This window comes from Lichenostomus cassidix, chromosome 1Ab (assembly GCF_008360975.1).
Source record: "Lichenostomus cassidix isolate B80296 chromosome 1Ab, HeHo_3.0, whole genome shotgun sequence".
Lineage (NCBI taxonomy): Eukaryota > Metazoa > Chordata > Aves > Passeriformes > Meliphagidae > Lichenostomus > Lichenostomus cassidix.
Genome location: NC_139481.1, coordinates 9,946,156 through 9,966,645, shown reverse-complemented (window position 1 = coordinate 9,966,645; position 20,490 = coordinate 9,946,156). Strand labels below are relative to the sequence as shown.

Sequence of the window (20,490 nt, the reverse complement as noted above, 5' to 3'; positions counted from 1 at the left end):
GAGGAGAGAGACAGGATGTTTTCACTAGATCAGGGCAGAATGAAGTAAAGCAGTTTGAAATCTATGTCTTCTGTAACTACTGTTTGAAATGAGTATTTGAATATCTGTGTGATTTCTATCTCTGACTTACTGCATGCCTTTGTTATGTCTAGATGGGAAAGTTTTTTATGAACTTTGAAAAATAGCATGGCCATAGTGTCAGGCCTATCTAATTGTCTGAATTAACACAGATCTTTGCTGATGAAATAGTGGATGGGATAGATGACTGTTTCCCAAACTTCTTGTAAATGTGAGCACTGTTTGGGCTTATCCTTCCCTTTTTATGCTGTTCCCAAGTGAAAATTTACTCCTCTACTACTTTAATTGCTGGCAGTAGCTAAGTTCCTCAGGGTGCTGGGTGGAAAAAGGCATGAAAATCAGCTGTAGTGATCAGCTGTAGGTGTAAACACACTCTGCATTGGCCAGGAGGAGCAGAGTGCTGCCAGCAGCTGAAGGGAGTGGTAAATCCAGCCAGCGTAAATCCATGCAGCAGGTAATTGTAGCTGCTGCTGACTCCCCTGGAGGAAATGAGCTGCTTCCAGCTGTAAATCAGGGTCATTTGGTTTTATTGTTTTTCTTGTTATTTTTTAATAGCTTAATATTTTAATTAAGTTTTCCCCTACCTGTTTATGACTCCCACCCTTTGAATCTTCCTGTAAGTTCACTGAGAAGTGTTCAGGTAAGAGAAACACTGGCTGGTTTGTGTCCTGATTTTTTTAGAAAAAGTCACTTGTGGTCAGATGGCAGCATTACCAGAACCTCCATGGTGGCTTGTTACTATTATTCTATCAAGTACTAGTTTGTCTTTCATAAAACAAGTTCATTTCTTTGGCTCAAATTTGATGAAGTGCATGACTACTAGCCTAAGTTATTTCTGCTAGGGTAGGGAGAAGATCTGTACAGCTGCGCGAGATTGGAGCATTCTTTTGTAAACAATTCTTAATTCTAGTCTGCTAATACTTTCAGTAAATTAAACCTTAAATTTTTGTCCAAGATACTTTAAAGTGATGAGGGAAAATTCTAACTTTTAAATAAAATTTCAAAATGCACAGAGTTCGCATAGTTGTTTCTCCTTTTATTCCTTAATACCATTTGCTGGTATTTTAACATAGTACACAGAAACTTAGGAGGAAAAAGCTGTCACTACTGAGTAGGGTTGGCTTATAACTGAAAGGAAGTCCCCTAGTGCTGTGTGTTTGTGAGCACAGCACAGCAGCAGTGTGCCTCCTGTCAGTGCCACCTGTACCTGCTGGCAGCCTGTGACAGGAGCACTGGCTTGGAGTGGGCTGAGGCAATGGAGCATCCATCAGAGATCCAGCTGCTGGTTTGCTGGTCTGTTTATTAGTCAGATGCCTCCTTTTGTTTAGTTCTAAAGGAAGTGTCTATGTCTGCCATTAAGAATGGAACAGAGTTTCTTCTAATAAATGAGGGAAAATCAGGCAAGTGTTGATTTTTCTGCACAGATTTGTCTGTACCTTTATTCAGAATGAAGCCAGATACCAGTCTGTGTATTCGGACAAATGTCAATGATTTCTTTCAAAATCTAAGGAGTTTCCACTAAACATTTTCCATAGTGGAGGAAAGGAAGGTTCTCCCTTACCTTTGTGACATAGGGTATGGTCAAGCATGCTCTTGGCCACAGCCATTTGGAGTTCCATGCTCACTGACTTAGCTCACTGTCAGTTTTGTTCTGGTTTTGTTTGGGTTTAGTTTTGCTGAAGGGCCCCACACTTGTGCTCTGCTAACATAACTCCTGTGTAGCTGCTCCAGGCTGGTTGAATCAAAATTGTCTTGGCAAGCTGAAATGTTTTCAGTGAGACATTTTAAAAGACAGACACAGTTTGCTGAGTCTTACCATTATGAAGACTCACAGTATCCTTCTTTTGCAATACTTTGATAGTGAATGGTGTTTTAATGTGTATGTAAGCCTGAATCCTGTCATGTGTTAATTTATCACTGCTTTTCTTGTGCAACAAAAAAAAAATTCTGAAAGCAGAATTTAAACATGGATAGGAATGTATTGACACTTTTCAGGAGCTAGTTCAGCAAGCAAGCCTTGCCTGCACACTTTGGGAATGTGGAGCCTATATGTGGACATTGTGCTGCATCATTATTAGCTCAGCCCCTCTATGTGCAGACACAAACAACAGATACGGCTTGGTTTCCACAGAGTACACTAGAAAAAGATGCTCATACATTTCAGGATTAAGACATAAAAAATTCTTTTAAACTTGTTGGAATTGTCCCTCTGATGAGTTTAAAATAGTTGGTTTCATTGTATATCGTGGCTCCACCAGTCTTTGCCCTATCCTTCTCAGCGGAAGCTGACTCCAGTTTCAGTGTTTTGACTCCTCTCATTTGCTATAGTACCCTTAAAATAAACTAAAAAAAAATCCTTTCAGTAGGAATGTCATGCCTGGCAATGAATGATTGCTATACAATATATACTGATAAAGTTCTGCTGTAAACCAGCTCTCACTTGTCTTATTTATATAACATTTTTCACTTTGGAGGAGTGAGACAGCTCATGGAGGTTATAAAAACATTGTATTTGGATACTGTGCTAAGAGTGAAGGCTGCCCTCTGCTTGCATAGCTGAGACAGAAATGGAGTTATCTATACCCTTCTGGTGATACTGGGGAGAAGCATATGAAGAGAGATAAAGTGGCTACAGCTACTCCATTCACAGGCACGTTTTTTGCTTTGGAACCACAGAAGTGTTGAAGTGTTGAAATGGATAGGGAAGCTGAGGGTGTGTTGGCTTCTTAGGAATACACTGTGAATACTGAAATACAGCTTCTCTGACTTTGCTCTCACTCTGTAACCTTTCAGAAGTGTTAGAACAACTTTAAGATGCTGAAATAGCAGAGAGCACTGTTACTTATTTAGCTGGTGTGTAAGGAAAGTTAGAACTGTATTTTCTTTAACTGGTCTCTACCCACAAGTTGGTAGAACAATCAATGAAATAGATATGCCAAAGTTCCTTTGGGTGGCAGAACCTCTTCCAGGAGCACATCCTGGGCACCAAATGCTGCGTCAAAACTTCAGCTGTAGCTGTATGGAATAATGTCTGCATGTAAACTTGTTTGTCCACTTCCCTGTGATAGTGAAGTGTGAAGGACAAAGGCAGGAAAACGTGAGACACTTTGAGTGGCCTCTAATAAGCACAGCACAGGCTTTCATCGCAAACTGCATACATTGCAATTCCAACAGTGTGCTATACTGTTTCTCAGCATCTTCTATGGTATATTTTTTCAATATCTGGAAAAGTGAGGGAAAGTTGAGAGGAATTTTTTTTTTCTCTTTAGTGAAAAACATGCTGAAATGCTATACTTTTTAATTCCAGACACATGATTCTTGTAAGCTGGATTTAATGGCTTTGCCTTGTGAGCTATGGGTGTTGGTCATTCCCCTGCATCCAGCTCCTTCCCTATGAAATATTTTTATGTCAGTCTTAATTTTTTTGCTTCTCCTGGAGTGATGTTTGCAATGTATTGTACTTCTCCTAAAACAAATGAGGGGAAAAGAATATGGTTATTTTTCCAATTAGAATGACCATTAGTTATAAAACTGAATGTTTTGCTTTCTCATTGGACCTCTCTGTCGTTCAAATTTAAATTATTCTTGTTGTTGGCCTAAGATCGGTGCTGTATGTAAAATGTTGGAAGCTGAGAAGACTGAAAAAGCTGTTTTTTTACCTAAGGGAAGATAATAGGTGTTTGTGGGTTTTGCTAGAACATTTGATGCTCTTATGAGGTATGAAATCCAGTTGCTACCTGCTCTTCTAATTCTCCAGTTTCTGCACAGTTCTAGTTGTAGACATGTTTTATGATACAGAAGTGATGCCATAAGTAATCTTCTGCTGTCCAGGATGGCATTCACCTTCATTAGTAGATATGGAGTCAAAAAGATGCTTAATTCTTTCTTCCACTGGAAATGAGCCACTTGTGCATCCTCAGTAGTATTCAGTTTCAAGTGTGGAAACCCACAGATGGGCATTATGGGACAGAAAAGGCATTTGGAAAAGTTTTATGGCTATGGAGCCAGCATGGTTATCCATTTTTAATTGTACATAACGCATATTACCCTGAGTAGGCAATACTCACTGGCACTCTAGGTGAGCCGAGTAAACCTGAGCCTGTGAGTTCTTTTGAAATTAATCGGTGCTGCCTCACAGAACAAGACTGTAGTTTCAAAAGAAAACCAGTCAAGGCATTGTGGCTACATGTAATAGCACAAAACCAGTGACTCAATATGAAAAGCATCTTAAAAGTGTGCACTGCTGCAGCTAACTAGCAGAATTAATGCTCTAATCCAAATATCAGGCACATTGCGAGTTCAGTTGCTGGTTTGCACTTGTTATTGTGGCCAGACTTGCTGATATGTAAGTTTGGGGAAGGGAGAAAGAGAAAGGAAAATCTTTATACTCTCCATGTATAAAGAGAAATTATGTGTAACAGATGGAAAGTACTCATTATTAATGTAGTTCTTAATCTTAGGAATCTATTGATCAGTGCCTTGAAAGTATTCTCCAAGGGAGAATATTAATCAAAATATCTTTGAGAGTAGCTAAATCCAGGCTCTCTAGCATTTAAGGACAGCTTATTTCTTTAAACATGTAGAAAAATAGGTAATTGTTGCTTTTAAAAGTTTGTTGTTAAACTTAACATGGCCTGCTTCATAATTATCATTGAATCTTGCTCTATATATGTAAAAGGTGTAAAAGGAAATGAATTTTTTAGATGCAGATTTCCTAGGCACTAGTTTTTTTGTAAAGTCTAAAGCAATTCACTTGATTCTAAATTATTTTACCATTTTTGCTACAAAAGTGTTTGTGGCAGGACTTCAGTTATGAGACAGTTTTTTTCAGGAGTTTATCACTTTTTCTCTAAACATGTAGCTCTGACTGTAGATTGGTACTGTGGTTTCTGTCTAGGAGCACTTGTTCCCTGCTGAAGTAGTGAAATTACACAAAAAAGCTTTGCAGGCTAGGAGCTTTAATTTGAGATTTTTTTGACTTTTAAAAGTGGAGAGATTAATCCATATTAACATTTATTCTTTATTTGAAATATAACCTATTTGAACAGGAAGGTCAGGGACTAGCACTTGCAGGGCCACGACTCCTATGGATCCCTAGCTCAGATCAAGGTCAGAATCGACTGTGATCTCGTGTGATCAGTATTTTCCTGTAAGCTCTACTTAAAGGAAAACTAAAACTGCAAAAAGGAATGGTTCCCACCTCTAAAATCTAAATTGTACATGTATTCTGTATCTAAAGGGATTCCCTGCATGGAAATGCCCAAAAGAAGAGGTCTCACCAGAAAAGCATTCCCACCAAAGAGAATTACAGCTTTAAAATGAAAAACTGAAAACTTCAGGTTTTGATTATAAAAATAAGCTTACTTGCTCTAGGGTCCCAGTTTCCTGGCTGGATTGAATCTCCGGAAAGCATCCAAAAGCAGATACTTTTCACAAAAAAGAAAAAAAAATAGGCTTTATTGAAAACCTGGTTCATTGCTGAGGAACAGCTTTCATGGAAAATTTTTGACAAGGTCTGTCTCAGGCATAGTAGAACACAAATGTATTCTTGTTTATTCCTGAGGCATCCAGAGTTAGGCATTCTGATCTTTCTGAAATCAGCAATATACTTAACTTGAGAGCAGTCAGTATAATAGATTTCTTGTACAGAGTCCAGTTGCTCTATGTTGCTCTTGGATCTGTTGGATAACACAAAGTGTGCTTAATAATAAAGCCTGCCAGTTCTCTTCCCTCTGCTCTTCCCCTCTCGGCAGATTACCAGATTTATGTTTGATTTCTTGGATCTTTTTATTACCTTTTTTTGCCAAAGAATTTGCTGCAACTGAACTCGCTGGAAAGGAGAAAAAGCTGAAGAATGAGTTTCTTGCTCCTCTTTGTCATTAACAGTCTAGTGTTCTCTGCTGACAGCAGTAACCAGTCTGCACTGTTGCTTTAGTCGTTCAGAACACCAGCTGTTCCAGTGTTCATAAAATCCTGAGGGACCTGCCAGGATCACCGAGTCCAGCTCCTGGCCCTGCACAGACACCCAACAATCCCACCCTGTGCATCCCTGAGAGCTTTGTCCAAACTCTCCTGGAGCTCTGGCAGCCTCAGGCTGTGCCCATTCCCTGGGGAGCCTGGGCAGTGCCTGACACCCTCTGGGGAAGAACCTTTCCTGATCTCCAGCCTGAGCCTCCTGAGTATTCCAGAGACCAGATGGATGACGTGGATGACATGGAACATCAGGCTGTAGCATGTTCCAACTGCAGCGGTATCTTCCTCCTATCTGCTTTTCATGGCTAATCCTAAATCAAGCATGGTGGTTACACATTCTCTTAGGACAGGATTAGGCTATGCCCTTTCAGGTGAAGGTGAGTTATCTCAGGGAAAAATGGTGTAGTTGTTGCACAAACGTCAGAGTCAAGAGCTAGCAGTTTTCAAGCCTGTTCTAGACTTCGAAACAGAAGTCAATTTTTACATATAATTATAAACTATTTTTAAGTTTCTATAGAAATACTGTCTTGCAGTAGGCCTGAGACTGGAAAAAACAAGTGAGATTGCAGTTTCTTTGCAGGTGTGAAAGAGAAGCATCAGTGTGCCTCCAATGCTGTTCCCCTTTCCCAGTTACACCTGGTTGCTTCTAAGAGTTACTGATCTCTGGAAGTTTTTCTCCTGTTTTTCCAGCCTGTGGGCACTGTAACATCACTGCTGTGTGTGAGTACAGCTCCAGCCAGGCCATTGAAATGCTACAGGAGGTTCCCCAGTCCCCCCTTCTTTGCTTCCTTGAATAGAAACCTTTTCTTGCAAACTTAGCAACAACAACAGCAGCAAAGCCGAGACAAAAGAGAGCTTTTGGGCCGCTTGGCAGTCCCAGGAGGGGCACTGCCAGCTGCGGGTTGCTCCTTTGTGCTCACTCCGGGCGGGATGCACAGGCTCTGCTCCGCCAGCTTCAGGTTGGGGAGCCACAGGGCGATCTGAGCCCCAACAAGAGCTTGTTTGTCTGTCTTTCCTGTTATGAATAGGAATGGCCGAGCATGTTTTGCGTGATTTCAAATCCACTTAAAGTTCATTGGTTTGAAATCAAAACCAGAACTCAAATCCTAGAAGGTTTGTGTTCTGTTAGGGGCTGGCCTTTTGCCAGGATGTGTCTGTTCATTTAACTTTTAACCCTGGAATCGAATACATACCAGTTTGCTATACCGGGTCATTTGTATTGCTTTATGTCCTCTTATATTTTTTAACATCTGTTCCATTGCATTTATGGGTATCAGAAGGTTGCTAGCATAGGTGTTTGCTTTCGTATGAGCATGAGAATTTTGTCTTCCATCTTCATCTTGTTTCACAGTTCCAGGGCTCACACCGTGTGCCTTCTGCCTGTTCCTCTGTATATCTAAGGCAGTAAAAAAAGGCTGAAGTCTGTCCTATTTGAGGGCTGTACTTTAGATTCTCTATGCTTTGAATATGGACTGAAATAAAGCCCTGACTACCTACCCTCTGTAGTGGTTTGGTTTACTCACCATTCTCTGTTCCTGGGAGGTGACACAGTCACAGCAGCTCTGCAGGGCAGAGGAACAGGATCTTGCCTAGTGCAAATATGGGATTTTTTTCCCCCTTTTTTTGCTTTAAGCCTGTCTTGCCCCCAGTGCTGTTCTCTTCTGTGCTCCTGTGCTTTTGTGCAGGTGCATGGGATTCCAAGCAATGCTGATGTGGAAGATAATAGAAAGCTTGCAAATTGACTGAAAATCATCTGCAGTGTCGTGTTTTATAGGTGAACTCAGTAGTAGTCTATTGATTCCATATAGGTTTACTTGCTAGTTCTTTTTGGGTTATTTTTCCCTTTAAATAGTTGCACCTATTAAAAAAATTAATGGGTATTAGTGGGTATTTCTGTGTATCTGTAAAGAAGAGCTATGTGTATTATTATTTGTTGTTATTGGCATGTTGTAGTTATGCATTAGCAGACACTTTTAAGAGGTAATATGTTGATTTAATAAATTATATCCATGCTTTCCTTTGGTGAGCAGGAAAGTGTTTATTTTTCAGTATTTTATACTGGGAGGTGATTATGGGAACCTGCTGTGATCATAGCAGTTCACTTAAATATAATCTCTTTGATCATGATTATCTGTAAATCAGATGCAATTTTTTTGAGTTTGTTTGGTTTTTTACGGACATGTGATCAAAAGCCTATGTATAACTTGGTCTGTCACTTCTGATACCATGTGAAATAGGGGTTATTTGAACTGCAGAGTGAATTTTATAGTGCATATATGTTCTCTGAGTCTTAAGTGCAGGAGATAGAATTTTTATTATCAATGTTTGTGATTATGAACTTTGAATATGTTTTCAGTGTATAGTCTGAATTTTAGCTATTGCTGTTTGAATGAATAAGCTTGTTGTAACTCACTGGAATGCTTCAGAAAGCACTGCTCAGCACATCCATAGGAGTACTCTTTCTAAACTAAATATATTTTAAATTTATTCTAAATATATTTTAGTGATTTTGTTTTATATTAAAAGAACTGTAAAGCTTTTAACTTTATTTATAGAGTATCCTCACATAGGATGTTCACTGCAACCATTCTCTGTTTTTAGAAAGGGTCATCATACACTATTTTACTTGAAACTGAGAAAGTAATAGAAAGCAATTCCACCTTTTCTTAAAAAAAACCATAACCCAAATCAAAGGGAGCTATTACATTTACAAGGTTGACTATTTTAGCATTAAATATTTCATTTGAATACTTCTTAAAATAGATTTCAGCAAAACTTTGTCAATTCTGTATAGTTGCTTGAGATTTATTTTTGCTGCCATAAGCAGCAGTGTCAGAATATGTGAGGAGCTGAAACTTTAAACTACAGTATTGGTTAATATTCAGATGTTCATTAAAATTTCCACTGGGTTTTTCAGTGGCTGTGTTACAGATTAAAAGTGACTGGAGATAATCTTATAAATTCATTTTGTTTTTTCTCAAATTTCAGTCATTTAAGAGAGAAATGGGATGAGAGGTGTGACTTAAATTACATTAACACCATTTTGGGATTGATAGTTTTTGCTTCAGCTGTAACAACTCCTAATGTTCTTTTTTTTTTTCTGTTTTCCATCCCACTGGTGATGTACTGCACAAGGTCTGTAATCACAAATTCCACCGTAAATTTTCGAGAAGGGTTAAATTGGGTGTTAAGACTTTCAGACATTTATGCCACCAAAGGAAGATTTCTCCCCATGCCTGTCCCCCACCCTCCCTAATGTTTTAGAATTTCACCATGTTTTATCTGAGGGCTGTGGATGAAATTTTGGATTTAGTTACTGGGTTTAAATAGCAGACCTCTAATAAGAACTATTGTTCACTGTCCTGCCAGCTGTTCTGTACCACAGTCTGGGCAATGGATGCTAGTCAGTGGATGTTGTAAATCATGTTATTTGTCCTTTGCCAACTTTGCCCCCTTCTCAAGAAAGAAGCTGCCATCTCAGTCTTAAAAGACCCTCTGTGAAGAGCAGAAAACTTATGGTAGCTTGAAAAAGGGCTGCTTTTTCTCTTGTAAAGGCGAGTGAGGGGATCAGCAAAAGCATCTACAAAGATAGGGAGAGCACAGAGCCACTGCTGAAGCTGGAGACTTTCACCAGCTGCTGTTTATTGTGAAGATGGCTCTTGCTTTATGTGTACATATAAGAATGATGGATATGGAACTGGGATAAGTTCATCTCTTTTTAAATTATGATTAAACAAGCAATTTCAATCACAAATTATGTGTCACCCTGTCTATAATCTACCCATTCACTTTACAAAGTAAAGGAGGCAGCTGATTAAATTTAGCCGGCATGTTTTTTTGCCTGCTGTCTAGACAATTGGCTTGGTTCCCGTTCCTCTGGTCTTAGCTCTCTTTCTTGGTTGTAGGCCCACTAGGCCACTTAACCATTCCGCTGTCGTTTGAACAGTGTGTTCCTGAGGCTGATAAAGAGCATGTGGGGATTGGCTTTTTTCTTCTTGGGTTGTTAACAGAGAACATGGTACCAGTAAATAAACACACACAGGGTCTCTGCTAATGCTGAGTGAGTCGTGTTAGAGTGAAAATTATTCAGCTCTAAAATCAGCTTTCTTTCTCCTTTGCTGCTCCTGGAATTTAGATGAGCCCTTTCCCCTGATGTCACTGCAGAAGCAGTGTACAGATTCCAGTGTGCTGTCCTTCCCACATGTATGGAATTTGTACATACATAAGAAGTCAGTGAAACAAGGAGAAAGAACCTGGAAAAACCTAAACCAGACACTGCCCTCTGCCTCACCTGCAATCAACACCAAACCCAAACTACAAACAGCCCTCACTTTGAGCACTCATCTCCAGGTTCTTTGCATGTAATCACCCTTTGCATTTACAGACCCAAAGGGTATTAATGTTATTGGGGCATCCTGCAACAATATTCTTCCACTCTAAAATGCCCCAGTGCATCTGCTGTGCTGTGTTTGTGGTGTCCTGACAAGTCACTCTAATTCTGTTCTACCAATGGTTGTTATTTCTGGTGTATGATTTCCGCCTAGAGCTGCAGACTGATCTATTTAGCTGTGGGGTAAAGTGGAGTGTAATTTTGAGTGAAGTCTGGGATATAAGTTGACAATTAAAAAAAACCTGAACACCAAAAGTTCTTGAAAATTTAAACTGTTCTTATATGTACTCTTTTGTACATGGGGTTAACCTTGCAGTTGGAGACAAATGGATGCAAAACAGTTGGGAATTGCCTCAAATGAGTGTTGGTCAGTGCAGTGCTGAGCCCGAGGGGTGTCCAGGTGTGACAGCACCCAGCCAGGCTGGAGGGCAGGCAGAGATGCTGGAGCAGTCAGGAATTGTGCTGCTTAGTGCGTTTTCCTAACACATCCCTACAGATCCCTTCAGCCAGCCAGCAAGTGGGACTTCCTGTGTAGGATGGATACAAGACATACTGGAAATTGAATTTTCACAAGAGACCATGGTAATTCAGATGAAGCTGAGCTTTCTGTCCAGGCTATCCATAAATAAAAACCTAATTTTTCCTCTAGAAATACAGGCATCCTAGTCAATATAGTTTTAGCAGCTGTATTGTTATCTTCTATTGGGATTTTTTCCCTTATTTTTTTTTTCTTCTATAAGTCCACCTTAGTCCAGACTGCTGTGTGGTCTTTGCCCTAGTAACATCATATGGTTTTCAACGTGACAGTAAGGAAGATGCATCTCTTGTGCAAATACTGTTTATTGGAGCATTCAAATAGGCAAGCTATCATTCATCATTTTAAAATTGCAGGGATTTGGTAAAGAATCTCTAGCAGCCAATGGTTTCATCCTTTCTGGGTCTATTTTACTGATTCTATGAGGTGTGAAGTTTTTTGGGGGGTTTGTTTTGTTTTGCTTTGTCCTGTATACAGGATCAGCACAAGTTTGTGCAGATGCCCTCTGTTTTGTATTTAAACTTACTGTACATGCTGCATTTTCTTCTTGGAACATGGCAACCTGAAATGTCACAGCCATGAAACCTAACTCAAAAGTTGGGGTTTTTTTTCACTTTTACCCCCACTGTTGACTCTACTGTGCTCCTACTAATCCTGCTGTAACAGCTGAATTTTCCCTAGCTCAGTCTGGTGTGCCATTTTGCCTCACCTGTTTCAAAGTGATCTCATACCACTGTTCCTCAGAAAACCATCTGTTTATATTCTTGGTGATTTGATGATGGTCTTTTCTGTCTTTTTCCATATGGTGACACACATTTCTAGTGTTTGGCCTCACAAATGTATTGCAAAAATACTTTGCACCCTGCCAAAAAGTCTACCCTTTTGTCTTCAGCTAACAGTTTAATTTTTTTTAATGCACATGTCATAGTTAATTTTTCTTTCCTCTCTTTAGAAGGAAAAAGCTAGTATTTTTCAGGTGCACTTTACACGCCTTACATTAAGGATTTAGCCTCTACTCTGCTTTTTTTTGGTTTCCGAGTTGGACACAAGCTTCTGCAGAGGTATTTCTTTGACTCTTGTTAATAAATAGAAGGCATTGTGTGGCTTCTGGATATTTTCTGCAAATTATATAGGTTCAATTTTATACGATGGAAAGGAAACACTGAATAGTTAGCTTCTAATTCCAAACAAGGATTAATGCAGTAAGGAAGACAATATCCTCTTTAAAATCTATTTTTGTCTTTCCCTCCAGTTTTGCTATACAGCTTCCAGACCTTCCCCCAGACCCATCCTGCCTGGCTTCCTGTTCAAAACGTGAGGAAACGTTTGCACATATCCTCACAAAGAAGCTTTACTTATTTGTTGTTCATTGCGCATCGTTTTCATGGCATTATTTGCAGCTTAGACCCTCCTGAAAAGAAAAAAAAAATCAGTTTTGCTACAGCGAATGAGATTTTAAAATTAATTGGGACTGTTTTGGCTTAGAGGCTAACACAGGCGTACTTCCAGTGAGAATAATGCCTAAAAATGCGTATCGTGAGCTAGGAGGAAAAAAAGAGAGACTACTCTTGAACCAAATTTCATATTGTGTTGTGTGAGAGATTCCACATGTTGTTACTTTGTACAAATGTTTTCTCCCAAGAAGGAGAACAAAGTAGGATATTCAAAAGAACATAACAATAAAACATATGGATTTAAAAAAAAAATCTGTCATCTTAAATGAGCAGTATCATTCTTTAGCTTGCCTCCAGTGGGTCTGAGATGTTTGTAGGCTGTTAAAATATGAGTTCATTCTAGGACAAAGAAGGTTTTCTGTTTTTTACGTTTTCCTCTGTAAATCATTGAGGAGGGGGAGAGAAAAAAGGGTGGAATTATGTGCTGGACGCTGCTGCCTTTGCATTTTTGGCATTATGCCTTCTTACTGTTTTATTGTCTATTTTGGCTGAACTTGAAGTTCCAACCATGCTCCCTGCCAAAAAGAAAAAAAAAAAAGTCAGGTCCTTTAAGGATACTGAAAAATGAAGCCAGTTTTTGAATCCGCCACGTCCTGTAAGCAAATAAAAATGAATCTCTATGGAGCTCAGACGTTACTTCCTGTTCTCCTCTGGATTCCAAGGAGGAATGGAGCAATTTTTCTCTGAATCCAAAAAAAAAGCAGGGGGGAGGGGGAGAATAGATGGCTTCAAAGCAGCACAGGAGAAATCTTTGAGAGGCTTCTATGTGGCTAACTTTTAGAATATACAGAAAATGTTTTGCATCTTAACTAATAAATGGCTGTACTTGGAAAAATGTGCAGCAGCTCTCCCCACCCCCCCTTCACTCCAGCACCCATATTTTGTAAGACGGTGGACATATTAAAAATATACATGATTTTTTGTTGGCTGTTTCCTTTTCTACTGGCTTTGTAACATGTAAATTGAGCTTGCAAATGTTTCGGTCTTGATAGCATATACTGATTGCTTAAGGCATGTGAGAGTGATCAAGAAGATCCTACTTGTGGTTTCCTGAAGAAACCAAAATTAGAGGAGAAGCAGGGGGGGTTAAAGAGAGAGAAAAATGCTTTTCCAGATAAGCTAATGAGGATTTTGTTATGGTAATCTGTGTATTGTGATAACTCCATCAATAAAGATCTCGGTTTTTAGGTGCTGCTACTTTCCCAACTTTTGAATGACTGGAGAACATATTCTGGCATAAAAGATAAACTGCTAGCATAAAGTAGACTTCTGGATTTTTGCCACTGTAAAATTAGGAGTAACTGTAAACCGAGCAGACTAGCCAAGCTTGAAATTCACTGTGGACAAATGTTCTTTGTGCATAATTCTAGAGGAAACTATTTTTGGTAGTGAATGAATATATGTAATCATTAACACATGACGGGGCCACTGTAAAGGCATCAGGCTGAAGCATGAATGCTTCCAGCACCCAAGAGGTGCTGTTATATTTTATTTAATAAACTGTCTGGAATGTTCTATTACTTTGACTTTTTTGTTTTCTTATTTCTTAAGTTTACATTAGTAAAGCAACTTTAAAATTATTTGTAGGAGAAAAGACTGGATTTCTTTTCTTCAAAAGAGGCAAAATTATGTAGCTCAAAAAACCTCAGTTATGCTATTGCAAGGTACAGGAAAGAACGCAAACAAGATTCTCCCAAGATTATTGAACATAGTTTTATAGGTGATTTTCAGTGTGCATATTTATTTGTGTTTGTCTGGAAGAGGTAAATTATCTGAGAGGCACTGGATTTCTGGGTATAAGTAGAAGTTATTAGTGGTTTTGCAGAAATTTAAGTCTTAGAGTTCCTGTTATGCATCTTGCCAGTGTTGAAAGGGTTCATTTGATTTCTTATCTCAGCATGCAGGAGGACACAGGAGAGCTGTCAGCATCATTGACCTGATTGCAGGAGTTTTCTGAAAGTAGCTTTTAGCATTACCGTGTCTGCTGGGTTTGTGGCCTGAGTTTCAGGGAAGGTTGAGGAGTGATAGGAAAGGCAGGAATCACTGAGCCCCAAAGGCTGCTGGGTGGTGTGGAAAGCGATCTGCTGTGCCGCACATGTTGGGCAGAGCCAGAGTGCCCCAGGCAGTCGGTGTGCTCTCCCTTCCCCGTGGCATGGGCGTTTGGCTGTCAGCTGCTCCTGTCCTGTTCAAATGTCTCCAGGCATAGGTGATGCTCTGGGGAAGCTGTGCTGTTTCTCAAAGCAGTGGGAAGGTTCAGGATATTGTCACTCTGCCCCACGCTCCCCTTCTCAGTCGGTCGTGAGTCAGGTTGTCAGTGACTGGGTGAGGTCCCATGTTCCGTGGAAGTCAGTGGGAATTTTGTCTTACTAAAATGGATGATCTGCATATCTTGATTGATGGCCTAGGTCTGTGTTCCTTTCTCTTTGGCAGGAAATAAGGAAGCTGTTAATTTTCCAATGGATATGGACTTCTTTTTTCCTTTCTCTCCCCCTCCTTTTTTTTTTTTTTTAAGCTGAACTCCGAAGGGTTATGCAAACAGTAAGTATTGGGAATAAGATTTACTTCTAGGTGGAGTATTAAATATGAGCCTTACATCTGGAAACATTTACTGGATCGGACCCTATCTGGGATTGCAAGTCAACGAAGGAACACAATGGGAAACAAAGAAAATGGCACTAGTAACTCAGAATTTCTTTTTTTTTTTTTTTAATTAGTAGTTTTGAATTTCATTCATGCAGGTTAGTTTTTATGATTTTGCCTAAAATGCACACTAGGGTTGATCTAACAAAGTTTTCACCTGTAATGTTCCTTTCAGGTGTACCATTATCTAAGATTTACTTTTAATATTTAGAACCAGTCGTTCCTGACTGCTTTCTTAAATGTGTTGTAACATGTTCCACCTTCCATGCACCGCAGAAACTTTGTGGTAGTTCACTCTCAGACTTTCAGACTGCAGGTTGCTGTGCTGTAGTGTTAGACTTCAGATTTAGTTTTTGCAGAGAAAAACTTTAAAACTAATAGTATCCCAAACTTTTGCTTTAACTGGATTTCCTGAGGAGATGAGAATTACTCATTCGTTCCATGTCTGTCTTTCGTGACCTGGCTAATTACCTCTGAGCTATTGCCAGGGTTGACAGAGGGGTTCCCAGTTAGATACTGCGGTTTTCCACAAGGTCTTCTCCAGCACCTGTCCCAGGCCCTGTGCAGCCCCAAGGCATCAGAACTGCAGACAAACACAGTGGGTGGCAGTGGGAAGCATGGGGATTACTGGAACGATTTGTGGAGTATCGTGTTGGGGAAGGAGAAGTTTGGTCCATGCCTGATCAACTGAAATTGTAAGAGGACTGTCCACACTCTGCAAGTTTTTAAAAGAAGTTTTGCAAAAAGGAAGTGTCTGAGTAAAGGAAAGAACTTGCCTTATCTTCATCATGGGTGAGCTCAGCCCTTTTTAGATACCAAAGAAATCTTCCTCATGGATGTTCTGTCTCCCCTGGAGTTTCTTCAGTGTCTCTGAAGCACTTCATTCTTGCTGTGCGTTGGTCAAAGAAGTGCATCTGCAACACAGGTACACATGGAGTGTGTGCAGCTCAAGTGCCAGCAGAGCTTTGGTGTGCTTTTATACATCCATAGCCTACACAGTGCTAAACTAACTTTCTGAGTGTATTGTTCAGAGATAAAAGGGTCCAAGCTAAAATATTTTTGTGCCAGGTTCCATTCCAGTTCACATGCTTACAGCCAGGTTCCATACTCTGTATTATTCAGGGGTCAAATTTTACTGGAATTTCCTAAATTTGTAACACCAAATTTTGTAAGATTATTATTGAGTAATATTAAGTACAAAAAAAAAAAAAAAAAAAGACCAAATTCTGCTTTCTTGAAAATAAAGAATGCCCCGAACATTTAATTAAAATTATTTTTGTTTTATATGCTGCCACACATCATCTGTCTGATTGCACAATTCTTTATATTAGAAAATATAGCAATCAACAGCAACAACAGAACAACTCTGTTATAACTCTCTCCTCTCTTCCCTAAATTCCCTATTTTAACCCAAAGAATTAAAATGATACCAGGAATGGAGGTCATTGCAGCCTCTTCAGGGTTGATGCAGTTGAATTGGAATGAACCTTCCTTCAAAGCAGTGCAGATAGTCCTTGAATAACAAGGTACACCTGGCATGTCAGAAGGTGCATCCCAGAGGGGCTCAGCCATCCATCTTCTAGAGGCAGTACAGCCCTGCCCTAGGAGGTTTATGTTGTCCTGCTCTTGCCTCTGCCGAGGTGATTAAATCCTGTTTTGCAGAGACAGAGGTTGTGTCATTGTAGTGATGATGTAGGGTGTTGAGTCTGGAGAGAATTTTAAAAAAAATAATAAAAATTAGTGAACTAAAGAGGAAAGAGAAAATTTTGCAGGATCCAGGGACAGCCCTAAATCACTGCAGCAGATCCTGTGGTAAAAAGTCTTTTAGAAGTACCTGTTGGAAGAGCTGTGTGTTTTGTCCCTGCTGAGCATGGATGTTTGATGGCAAGCTGACAGAAAGCAAAGCATGTTTCTGAGTTTGACCTTCAAAACAGTTAATGATTTATGACTTCAGCTATGTCTTACACTTTTCAACAGAAAGATCTTATTTCTTACTGGTGTCACCAGTGCAAACTCCCCTCCTTCCGTGGGAGAGAGATGTTCCTTAAACCACCTGGTGGAGCAGCAGCCAAAAGACCCTGCTCATTTGTACTGCTGGCTCGGACTCAGATCTGAAAAGATTAATTCTGTACTTTAAATAATCTGAATCTTACATGAAGTAAATGTGTGATGCAATCCAAGAAACAAGTACTGCATAAGATCATGGAGCCCCACAATCAGATCTAACTGAGTGAGTAGAATTCCAGGCCTCACTGTTGCAGCCATCTGAATATTCAGCCATTCCTGCTTTAATCTTTTGGCTGTAATGGGAATGCAGCAGTGGTGAAACCATGTGGGGACAGGGACAATTCAGGCAGTAAATTTAGTAAGCATGTTTTTTTTCTGAATTTTAGCTGCAAGTAGACACATTGAGTTTCGTGTTCTTTCAATGCTGGATGCTTTGAACAAACTAAAGTGATTTTTTTCCTTCTTTTTCTGCATTTCTGATTTAATTTAAAACTTGGCTGATTCATTTTTCCTGCTGAATACGTACTGGAATAGTAGTGCAGGGATTCACTAGAATTTTTATTGTGGTTAGACAGCAGGTTTTCTATGTTAGCTGTTCCACTAAGGAACAAATTGAGGGAAGGAAGTTTTGTTTATTTACGTAGAAGGAATTTCAGTTTAGGTTCCTACTCTGGCAGCAGTGTGTGTGTGTTGGCTGCCATTGAGACAATGAACATTTCATTCCATTGTAAATTCTTGAGTATTCCTTGTTTTGCAGAATTATTAACATCATGAATAAGGTAATTAATGCAATCTTTTAATAATTATGTTCCTTATATTCAGTTGTAATATCTCTTATTGCCTAGGTGGGGACAGAGTAAAACAAGGAATCAATTTATTCAGGAGAGCTGCAGCTCTAAGTTAGAAGCTTTTTGTTGAAACAGTAAGTGGATATGTTCATGTGTGAAGGTTTTTAATGGCTGGGATTTTGTGTTATTACAGTTTAAGATCTGCAGTGAAACCCTGGATGGTGCCTTTGGGAAGGGTGTTAGGGATGATGTTCAGTATTCTGTTTCTCTTGTACCCAAGTGGGAATGTGATACTCTTATAAATCAGGTTAACTACATCGAGAGGTTTGGAATTAACAATGATGTCATAGTGTCTAAAAAGTGCTAAACTAGAACAAATGATGCATAAATCCTTATCACAAATCCTACTTAATCCTTTTTATATTGCTCGTTATAAACAGACACGTGTCACCATATACACAGATTATACGTAATGTGTTATTGTGTATATTCCCCTGCAGAGAAAGCTTGATCCCTGGGGGATTTGGTGTGGCCTTTGCCACAGGTATTTCTAATTACAGCTAGGTGACCATGACATGAAGAATCAGCTGACATTTACCTAAGTAAAAACTGAGAATTGGCTTTCATGTTTGTGATGATTTATATTAGTTTTCTGAATATAAAAGTCTATAAAAGATAATAATATATATGATAAAATATACTTATATATAGTATAATAGTCTATAAAATCACTATTCTGACAATGAAAACACCGAAGAACTGGAGGAGTAATTTCACTTGTATTTGAGTTAGCCTGCAGTTTGCACAAAAGTTTTTGTCTAATGAGTGTGAGATCACTATTGAAGTCTTTACTCATCTGTTAAACTGCTTTACTTCTTAATTGAAATTTGGCATAAAATCAAAAGAATAGAGAATATGGTGTGTTGTAGGTGACCAATCATCACAAACAGTATAAAAGCATAATCAAGACCAGTGGTTAACAAAACTCAAGCCCCAGAAATGCAAGATGAAACATAGGAAAAGGGCTTTCAGTTTTCCTATTTAGCAAATAAGATATTTAGCTATTTTGGATTGATAAACCTAAATTGCCAACATACCCTTTCAGTATTTTGCCTTCCAAAACCTACAAACCTAACTTCAGCCTTATACCAAACCATGACTCTATTTACAGGATGCCTTTCCTACCAGCAAGTGTCTGATTGACATTTCTGAGCCAAGGCACTTGTGAAGAGCAGAGTTCCTTGTCTCTGCCTGCATTCTGCAAATAGCTTGGAACCTTCCTGTCTCAGTGTCACATTCTAAGTATTTACACTCTAAGGTTTCTTACGGGAAAAATGACACAGTAGTTACTATGAAATGCCTTCTTGGGGTTGTATATTTAATGTTATTTCCCTAAGAAATATTAGGTACTAACTCCTGATGTGCAACAGTCATGCAAAACAGGAAAAACTCAGTCCATGCGACATGGGTTTTGGGAGCTAACTTTTTCAGCTTCTCTGTGTTTGTTTCAGTGTGAGCTGTGCTCAAGTTTAAAACCAGGTGTAGTCTGCAGGCTGTTTGGTTTATTTTATGCAGTAACAGTGCCATAATCTGCTGGAAATCATTGCATATTTTGTAACTTCTGGAAAAAAAAAAAAGCCAATTTTTACTTTTGCAAAATTGGCCAGAGTACTCAACAACAATCTTATTTACATTAATATTGGTCATGAATGTTTAATATTTCAAACACAAACATTTCTTTGCATTGCACTCAGATTAAATGACTAATACTACCTCATTTGCTTGGTCCTGCCCTGTGCTTGGTAAGGTGATTGTGTATGACTTGTGTCTCATTTTCAGCTGAGACGAGAAGGGGACACATTTTCACATGACCACTCAAAACTGCTGATGCTGGTCCAAAGAAGCTGCACTACACCTAGATCATCAATTTGGTTTTTTTGCTCCACTTTATACGCAGACATTGCTTAGTTAAAAATGCTGCTGCTAGGAACTGAGGAAAGCAGTGATTTTTTTTTTTTTTTTGCCATTCTTTAGTTAAAACCAGAGTCGTTCTCTGCAACCCTGCCAGTTTAAGATCAGAAAGCAGTATTTTGACAGATGCTCTTTTGTATTTGCTATGTCAGTAGCAGGTTTTTGTGCCCCTCTTGTCCAAGAAAGCAGAAAATCAGCATGGAATTCCAGTGGCTAAATTGCTTTCTGTAGTTGCAGCCAAATAGTTTATGTGCTTCACATTTTGTTCAGTTGCAGTCGTGTCAATGTAAGTGCTGCCTTCCCTCATCCACCAATATGTTATTTTAATGATATTTAAATCTGTCCTTTCAAGATGCATTTATTTCAGTCATGGCATGTTGTACACTGGCAAAAGCATAGTCAGTTAATCATTTAATTTTACACTGAAGTTTAAAAAAAATCAGGTGAGAATTGTCTCAGTTTCCCTAAAAAAAACCCAACCCCCCCCAACCCTTTAAATCTTCCATATGAAGCAGCAAGCAGCATCAAGGCATATCTGTCATCCTGAATGAAAATCTGGCACAAGACCTGTGCTCACCTGATGTAATTCCCTGAATATCTTTTTTTCATCCTTTGCTGTTTCATTTCCCTGTGTGTGTGCATTGAGAAGCCTCT

The 20,490-nt window shown here is 39.2% G+C and overlaps 1 protein-coding gene and 1 long non-coding RNA gene across 2 annotated transcripts in view; one reads left to right on the top strand and one right to left on the bottom strand.

The window, feature by feature from the left end:
• Nucleotides 1-640: 640 nt before the first annotated feature.
• LOC146442913 (uncharacterized) overlaps nucleotides 641-20,490 on the top strand; it is a 242,798-nt gene continuing 222,948 nt past the window's right edge. The window contains exon 1 of the mRNA XM_085049734.1: nucleotides 641-718. The gene's annotated coding sequence lies outside the window, so the exon portion shown is untranslated. The remainder of the gene's footprint in view (nucleotides 719-20,490) is intronic.
• Nucleotides 13,909-16,954, bottom strand: LOC146442916 (uncharacterized). The gene is made up of 3 exons (XR_014849422.1): nucleotides 16,905-16,954; nucleotides 16,501-16,776; nucleotides 13,909-15,984 (listed from the first exon to the last, which is right to left on the bottom strand). It is a non-coding gene; the product is annotated as an uncharacterized LOC146442916 (long non-coding RNA).